This window comes from Phalacrocorax aristotelis, chromosome 10 (genome assembly GCF_949628215.1).
Source record: "Phalacrocorax aristotelis chromosome 10, bGulAri2.1, whole genome shotgun sequence".
Classification (NCBI taxonomy): Eukaryota; Metazoa; Chordata; class Aves; order Suliformes; family Phalacrocoracidae; genus Phalacrocorax; species Phalacrocorax aristotelis.
Window position 1 is genome coordinate 24,532,685 of NC_134285.1, and position 8,660 is coordinate 24,541,344.

Genomic DNA, 8,660 nt, shown 5'->3' on the forward strand with positions numbered 1-8,660 from the left:
GAGCCAGCAGCCACCTATCCTCACTCATGTCCACGGCACAGAGCAGCATGTGCCCTGTGCTTATCTCCACAGCCATGCAATCACTCTCAGGTGATCTCAGCACAGATCTTAAAGGTGGGAAGCATTTAACAGCAGGCTTCTGTGCAGCCAGGACAGCCCATCCCAGGACATACTTCCCAGGGGAATCTTCCTGAAAAGGCAAATCCTCCCCACAACTTAATGGGAAAAACAAAACCAGATATAAAGGGAATCAGGAAGAATTTTTTTCTTTACACAGCACTCACTCTAGAAAGCTGGCATAATGGACCAGGATTAAATATACATATTTAACTACTGCTGCAGTGAAACAGTCAGGTTTGACAGTACGTACCAGGTTTTCACTACTGGTACAAACCCTGTAATTCACATCTTCCTTAGACACAGCTAGCTCATGCTGCATCACTCCAAATAAAAAAAACCAAAACACTTGCCCAGCACTCCTCGTAGCTCCCACCGCTACATGAGTGCTGCAAACAGCTGTGATACCAGCAGGTATTTGTCAGGCTGTATGAAAATGGTGAAAGGTGGGGAAAGGCTGCAAGCCCTCAGTCATGGCATGCGGTGAGACACTGCCTCTCCCAGAGGGCAGAGGTTTGCTTTGTAACACAAAAATTAAACAAAGGCGTTGTGCATGCCAGATGCTTATGTTGGAGGGCCAGGCATTGGCTCGGCTCCCCCAAACACCAACACACCTCTTCCCCTACCAACCCTTAGTGAGTGAAAGATAAGGAGCACGGCACAGGCCCAGCTCGCCCTTTGACAAGGTCCACCCCACGCCTTGCCTCAGGGTCCACAGCAGCTCCTCAAGAGCTCCCAGTGGCCGAGAGATTGCGTGCCACAATACAGGCCTCCGTGCTCCATCGCTAGCCACCCCGCGCCACTGGAAGGGAGAGGATGGAGACCCTGCCTGTTAGCAAGGTGGATGGAGCCCTCTCACATAACTGAGAGCTGAGCAACATCCTGAGCGCTGCAGAGGACAAACACGTGCCCAGAGGAGATACGCTTCCCACCCAAGTGGGGCTGAGAACCGCTGAGTTACCTGGTCCAGCATAGTCTCACCCACGCAATGGGATGGCTTCGGCTCATCCCACCCCTCAGGCCTGAGCAACAAGCTCAATCTAGAATATCTCAGCAGCCATGAGCCTGGGCATGCTGGTGTAAGAGCACACGCACAGTGAGAATGCAAACTTTCCTTCATTTGCTTGGTACCTCTGACATTGAACTGGGATGTGCTGTCCTCTTTCTAGATGATTATCAGTCACTAGATTGATAATGGATTGCATTAGCTACCGGATTACATTAATTTCTTATTCAACTGTAAAAAATAGATATGTGAGCAAAAATTATGGGCTTTTACTTTATATATCCTTCCCTCAACCCTTTATTTGGCACTAGCAGCCAAAATATATTAGTGCTTCCTACTGACCTTAGCAAATATGCATGGCTTGGCAAGAACGCCAATGCATTTACTTCACTGCCGTGCTGACGTTCATTTACTATTATATGGATGTATTCTCATTGGCCTGCAACCTGGTGTAGTAAGAGAGATGAGATGCCCCATTCAGAAGCCAAGGGAGAATTATAAACTACTGGGGAAAAAGAAACCCTCCACCAGAAGCAGGGAACTGGTGTGGATCAGTTACCCTACAGGAGGAAAAAAAAAAAACCAAACAACCCACCACCACATATACAGGCTCTCCTGGCTCTGGGCTGGCCTGCCATGACAGAGAAGAACATGGAAATGGGAAGGAGAAAAGGAATAAATGGGGTAAGACCATCAGCAGACGCCATCGTTGGGTGAAGCCTTTGCTATCCAAGGGTAACAGCTAACTCACTGGGACCACAGCATACATGAGCGTTGGGGGAGCCACGATGCCCTCCCACAGTGCAGCCCTCAACCCCTCCCATGGTACGATGCAGGCTACAAGCCCAGTGCCCCCTGGGCCTGGGAGGATGCTCATGGCTGCTGTTGCAGCCATACTGATAGCAAAAACCAGGGAGGACAGGGAAGTGCAAAAAGCTATCAGGAAAAAAAGCTTTAGCATAAAATCTTTCTTCATTAGGGATAATCAAGGAAAAACTCCCCCACTAAAAAGAGGCATCTCAGTACTTTTTCTGCCATATCACAACACTGCTGCATTTTCACCTGCTGCAGCTCAGAGTGCCTTTGCTTTTAGCCTCCAAACCCTAATGTGCGTATCACTAACCTGCCTGTTGCAGATTTACCCTGTGATAGACAGAAAAAGGTGGCTGCCAGTCCTCAGCATCACTGAAATTCAGACAAATATCTGCCTGGATTCAGTCTCTACCATGTAACTGCTGTCTGCTTCAGCATTTATATTCAAGGCAAATTTGTTGGTGGGGAAAAAAAAACACAACAAAGAACATTATTTGCAAATCATTATTTTGCTTCACTAGAGCTGGACACTGATGCAAAAGGAATACTTGAACCGCATCCTCAGTCACACCTGCTATCAGGAAACCTGCTCTCACCAAGCCAGGACTGTGTCTCTGAATTTGTATTGATACACACGACCAATGGAACTGCTTTCCCTTGCTCCTGTTCCAGCTGTAGTTGCTAAAGCAGCATAATGCATCTGGCCAAAAATTATTTACCCTCAAAATCTTGCAAAATCCAGGACAATTGTCAGGTGGAAGCCTGGAAACCCCAGTTTCAGCTAGACATATTTTTCTGCTTTTGAATTGGAGACTGCAACCTCAAACAAGTAGTTAAGGCTCTAATCACTGTGTCTGACATGGAGAAAGATGCCAGGGAAGTTTTATTTCTGACACAGATAATAGAGTTTGCCCTTAAGCACTGGGCAAATCTTCCAGCTCATTACCCAACGTTAAGAATCACTCGGACAAATTAGGTGTTGGGAAGTCAATCCTGCAGAGCATCTCTTTGATTTACCTTAAAATGACCTACAAAAGAAAGAAAATGTCATGCACTCCCCTTCTGGTCAACCTCACAACACAGCAGCACTGTTATCATCCAGAACACAGGACAGGGTTAGGCATTTAATTACAAAACTGTTTCCCCCCCCCCTCACTTTCTAAACTAACACCTCTCAGCCAAGGGATGCTCTTCCCTGGTTTGCCTCAGAATCTAGAGCAAAGCTGCGCACCCTTGGGCTCGAGAGGTACGCTAGAAGCAGCAAATCTTTGACAAAAAAGTCTGGAAGAAAACTTCTGCGTGCTCAAGTCAAGCAGATTGCAGAGAATCTAAAAGGGAAAATGTTGGCCAAAAGAATGCAGCAAATGGGATGAGACTATACATGTAACTCCCAGTGCCGTTAAGGGCATCCTGACCAGAACCAAAGAGGAGATTGTTCATCACTTCTCTCCCAGCTGCTCTGCTCCTCCATCTCTGCTGCTTTTCCAGCTGGGGAGGGAGGTCTGTTGTAGGCAGAGGACAGCACTGAGGGGAACTGGGCACCCCATGCTAGTCCCTTCCCTTGCCAGGCTTCTCCAGACAGTGCTTTGTCCAGCCACCAGCTCACCATGAAGAGGAAGGTTTCCCATCACATCACCACTTCTGTTCCACACACCAGCTACAGCAGACGCACAGGACATGAGCTGCTGAGCCATTACAGCCCCATTTCATCTCCTTCCCACCTCAGGCAATGAATGAGGAGCAAAAGGTGAAGAGCAGATGCAGCTGGAGATGTTCCTTAAACTGTGGCAGTCAAAGGAACCAACTTCATCTGGTGTTTCAGGAACGAAGATCACAGTACAGCTGAGAGTGGCAGGGACCTCAGGACATCACCCAGTCCAACCCCCTGCTCAAGCAGGGCCAGCTACAGCAGTGCTGCCCAGGACGGTGTCTACTCAAGTTTTGAATATCTCCTAGGCTGGAGACTCCACCACCTCTCTGGGCAGCCTAGTCCAGCATTCAAACATCGTCACAGTAATAGAGCATTTTTGGTGTTTAACTGCAGTTTGCGCTCATGACCTCTGTCATGGCCTGTCACTAGCACCCCGAGAAGAGCCCATCTGAGGGCAAAATCCATCTTACTGCCACATGCATGCTAACACAGCTCACTGCTATGGTGCAAGGAGCTGGCACTATATCTAAGTATCAGCCTTCTGTGGACATTGAACATTTCAAATCCACATGTGGCTGTGGATAAGGAACTGTAGCAGTCATCACCCAGGGGGCTGGAAGGAGAGGTTCCCGGCCCTCCTCTCCAGTCCATGCAAAGCCAGGTTTTACCGCAGCGATGCATCTCCTCCACCACCAGGACAATGCAATTGAAATTCTCACTGAACAGAAAGAAAATGCTCTTTTGCCATTTACAGCCAGACCCAGAAGGAGCTCATGGTGGGGTGCTGCTTCTTGTTTTGCCAATAGTGTGTTTCAGCACCTTTGGCTGTGCATTTGCTCTCAGGAGCTCATCCAGGTGCAGCTCAGTGAGAAGCTGTGGTCCCCAGGGCCAAGAGGTAACCCTCCCCTTCCTCCACAAGCTGGAGAAGGGTACATCCAGGGAGCTATGAGCCTTCACACTTCTGACTCCTGAGAGCCAACAGGCTTTTTGTCTCCACAGAGAGGGTGGTTGAGATCAAGCAGACCTTGGAAAAGGCTCCCTTTTGTCGCCAGTGTGCTGCCACTGCAGGAAGGAGCCAAACAGCAGTGAAACTCCAGTGCAACAAAAATTGGGTTACTCTTTCCCAATGCTGCCACAGGACCTGAGGAATCATTCAGTCAGACAAGGTAAAACACTACAGACACGCGCAGGACCGAAAGGATGCTCACTGCAGGTTCAGTCCCATGGTCTTGCAGCAGCTGCTTCCCAGAAGGGGATTTATTTTATACACTAGGCCATTAGCACCAACAGCCAGAGATGCCAACCCTCCCAGCAGCCCACACAGGACTCCTCACAGAAACATTCACACTTTTCTCAAAAGAGAGTTTACTCGTACAGTTTCAAGTCATTACATTTTTAGCCAGACCTTGTGCAATATTTGCAGAGTGAGGATCATTGGCCTGGCAACCACTGATTTTTACGTTAATGATTTTGACTTCTTTGCATAAAAAGGTCACAGCCAAGAAGAGTATGGAAATAAACAGCTTCAGGAGGTTCCTTCAAAAAAAAGGGAAGAAAGTCCCCTTTTGCCAGGAACAAATACAGACCATTCAAGAATTCGTGGGAGCTTGGGTTGGTTTTGTTTGTTTCCTCTTGCTTGTAATTCATAGTCACTGAAAGATATTTGTGCCCTTAACTATTGAATTTGCCACGAAATCAACACCTCAATCAGAAGGAAGCAAGACTTACGCATTCACTGCTCCGGCATTTGCACACCAACTTGCAAACTGGAGGAGGAAGAAACAGCCATGCCAACCTCCACAGCCAGCCTGCCCCAGACCAGCTGGCAGGAGCTGGCCCAGGGCAGGACTTCCCATCCCCAGCAGTACGCTGGCCAAGCTCTCCCTGCTCCTCCCCAGCAGCCTGCCCCTTTGCTGGTGCAACCACGCAGATGTCATGAAGAAGGGAAAACTTCATGCCAAGTCAGGCACAAGGGGAAACTCCATCCACCATGCCTACAGAGCCAGGGGAGCAGCCCCATATCCCTAGGCAGGGACAGTGGTGATGTCCCATGCACAGCCCTGCAGCCCTTGAAGGAGCTGCCCAAGCTGCCAAATCCCCTCACCCTTTCCAATAGCGGGCAGCTGGGAAAGACCAGGATGACAGCAGAATACTTTCAGGTGAACACCTCACTTGGATTAAGAGCAATGCCATAAACTCTTACTATAGCCACAGGCCAGCTCAAGGTGGGGACCTGGCAGATGAGGACTGGTGCCAGTTATAAAGTCTCCCACAGCTCAGAGAGGGAGCAGAGATGCACTTATCTGTGTCCCTCCCTATGGACAACTAGTCACGGGACCGTACAACACAACATCCCCCTTAATACCAACAGTGGAAAGGCAAGACATCAGCCAGACAGCAATGCACAGACACCCTTCAAAGCACTGTTCCCTCAGAGGCTAGGCTTTGCTCCCCAGGGTAGGATTAAAGGGTGCTCTGGTTTGACAAAGCCTCTGGTTTGCTATGGGTTGCACTCCCCAAGAGCAGAACAGGCAGCACCAGACCTGGCAGGATCTGTGCCAGACCTGTGCCAGGATCCCGAGCTGGAGTCCAAGAAGCCTTGCTCTCCAGTAGGCAAAGCCTGCCTGACACCCTCCAGCCCTACCATGGTGGGGAGGACACAGCCCTGCTCTTCTCTAGTCTTCCCTCCATGCTGTTGATCAGCAGGAGCTGGGATTGACACAAAGGCCATGCAAACACTCACTCTATTAGGACTGGCAAGCGCTCAGAAATAAGCTACTCCCTTCCCTGCCAACTTCGTGGGATGGGAGGAAACTCATTAAAAGCAAGATAGAGTCGCTCCCTGCACAGGGTAGGGAAGGAGCAGGCCACCCCAGGCACCCAGGAGCCTGTTCGGGTGGGGAGCTGCAGTGCCAGCTGCACCCCAGGCAGATGCAGGGAGGTTGGGCTGCATCACTGCCTCCCCAAAAGAGCACCAGCTCTTCCATTTTGTTCCCAGCCAGCAGTCATGCCCGCCTCCCTTTCACAAAGGCAGACAGCCCTTTGCCATCGACCACTGGCTCCAGAGGCTTCAGACCTCAGCTGCAGGTCTGCAGGGGGACTCAACCATGGAAGAGCTGGGACTGTGCCACGCTACGACGGTCACAGACTGTATGAAAGAGCCTTTGCATGCTGTTTTCTGCACAAACACAAATTCTCTCTGTCCCCCTTCCTAGCCATGGCCCTGGCAACAGCCCTGTCCCCAACACCACGTCAGGACATGGCCCCTGAGCTCGGTCACAGCTGCTGCAAGGGGCATCTGTCTACCCTTACAGCATCTGGCATCACAGACCTGCCCGCAGCCTGGGGTTTACTTCAAATTGGGTTCCTTTGCCACAGAAGAGAAGAGGCACCACAGACATGGAGAAAACTACATCCTCCAAGGAAAGCAAGCACCATAACTCGCACAGCCCCGAACAAGGCACTCTGGAAGCCATGTGTCCCAGGGCAAAGCATAGCTCACTGACGGAGCACATGGTCCTGGCAGGGCCAGCTGGGCTATCTGCCCAACAAGCACAAACCTGGGTCCAACCACATCCCCATTCACTGGCACAACCAGGAGAAGAGCACGCCTTGGTTTTCAGATTGGTCTCTTACAGCATCTCTTTTTGGTGAAAGGAGAAAAGGGGCATCTCAGCAGCAGGCAGGGATTTGTAGCCAGAGCAGGCAGAAACGAGCCACACACAAACACCCATCACCGTGACACACTGCGGCAGAGCCCTGCAGCTCACCAGGGACAACCCAGCTCCCCAAGGGGCTCATGGCAAAGGAGCAAAAGAAAAGGACTACGTACTCATTCTGCACCAGGGGATGCGCAGGCCACTGAGCCAGGCTGTGGCAAAGCCAGGAAGTGCAAGCTCCGTCCAAGTCGGTCGTGCAGTGGAAGGATGGCCCGATGGAGGGACCCACAAGCCACCTCAGCCCCCCATTCTCATCACCATTAGTACCACGTCAGCAATGATTTAATTCCCTGATCCAAGAAAACAGGAAAAATCAGGAAGCTCTCCCCCCACCCAAGGCAAATGGCTGCTAAGAAAAGCAGCCTAGCGCAGCTGTGCTCCCCCAGCACACAGAGCCTGGCTCCGTACAAGACTCCAGCACAGAAGCAAGCAAATCCTCTTTGCCTATAGGCAAGGAACTGCAGGGGGGAGGAAAAAAAAAAAAGCATCAAGAAACTCTTTGTCTACAAACATCCCAGCCGGGTGCACGTGCAGCATGCGCTTCCTGACAAGGGCGGAGGGAGAGCCCGAACTTCAGAGACACCATTTCCGCCTGCAGCTCGATCTGCTCACTTATTGTCTTCTAAAAATAAAAGTAAACACTGAAGAAGAGCTCTTTGTTTTTATTTCTGCTGTGTCAGAGATTTCTCTGGTAGGAACAAGTTGTGGGACCTCTTCCCAAACCTCTGGGAGCTTCCCTGGAGACCAGAGGAGTCCTGAAGCAGCAGTGGGTGTCCCAGGGACGGGCAGGCAAGGAGGGCTGCCCCCTCTTCCTCACCATCAGCAGCCGCAGGGTGGAGGGATTACCTTCCCTGGGTTCCCACCTGTGCCAGGCTAATGTCCTTTCCCAGCTGCTGCAGGTCAGAGAAGAGGGTCATTGCCCAAAGGGAAGGAAACCTTGGTCTAAGCGACATCACTCCCCTTAAAGCACCAAAGCACAAGGAAAGCCAGGGCAGTGGCCTTTTAGCACATAAAATACATATTAAAAAAGATGGAGATATGTACATGTATCTCCATCTTTTTTTGCTTCCACATCTTGCCTCCTGACAAGCCCAGCAGCAGGCAGCGCTAGCTGGCCGACAAGGCCAAACTTGAGCCCCAAACAGCCCCACGCAGCCAACATCACTGATTAAAAGCAAGCACAAACTTCCTCACCAGGCAGCTGCCATAATCTAAACGTCTTACTGCTTTGCCAGTTGTTTGTTCAGGCTCTTCCTTCACTATGGAGTGGCTGTACAAAACTGCAGGGTAATGAGACTTTTTTTTTTTTGACCTGCACTAGGAGGAAATCTAGCATTAATAGCCCAAAGCTTCA

General features: G+C 50.5%; 1 protein-coding gene across 1 annotated transcript in view; it reads right to left on the minus strand.

Annotated features, from left to right (window-relative positions):
- The window catches only part of LOC142062822 (ankyrin repeat and fibronectin type-III domain-containing protein 1-like), a 235,807-nt gene extending 227,981 nt beyond the window's left edge, over nt 1–7,826 (minus strand). Inside the window, exon 1 of the mRNA XM_075105883.1 lies at nt 7,420–7,826. The gene's annotated coding sequence lies outside the window, so the exon portion shown is untranslated. The remainder of the gene's footprint in view (nt 1–7,419) is intronic.
- Between the last annotated feature and the right edge of the window lie 834 nt (nt 7,827–8,660).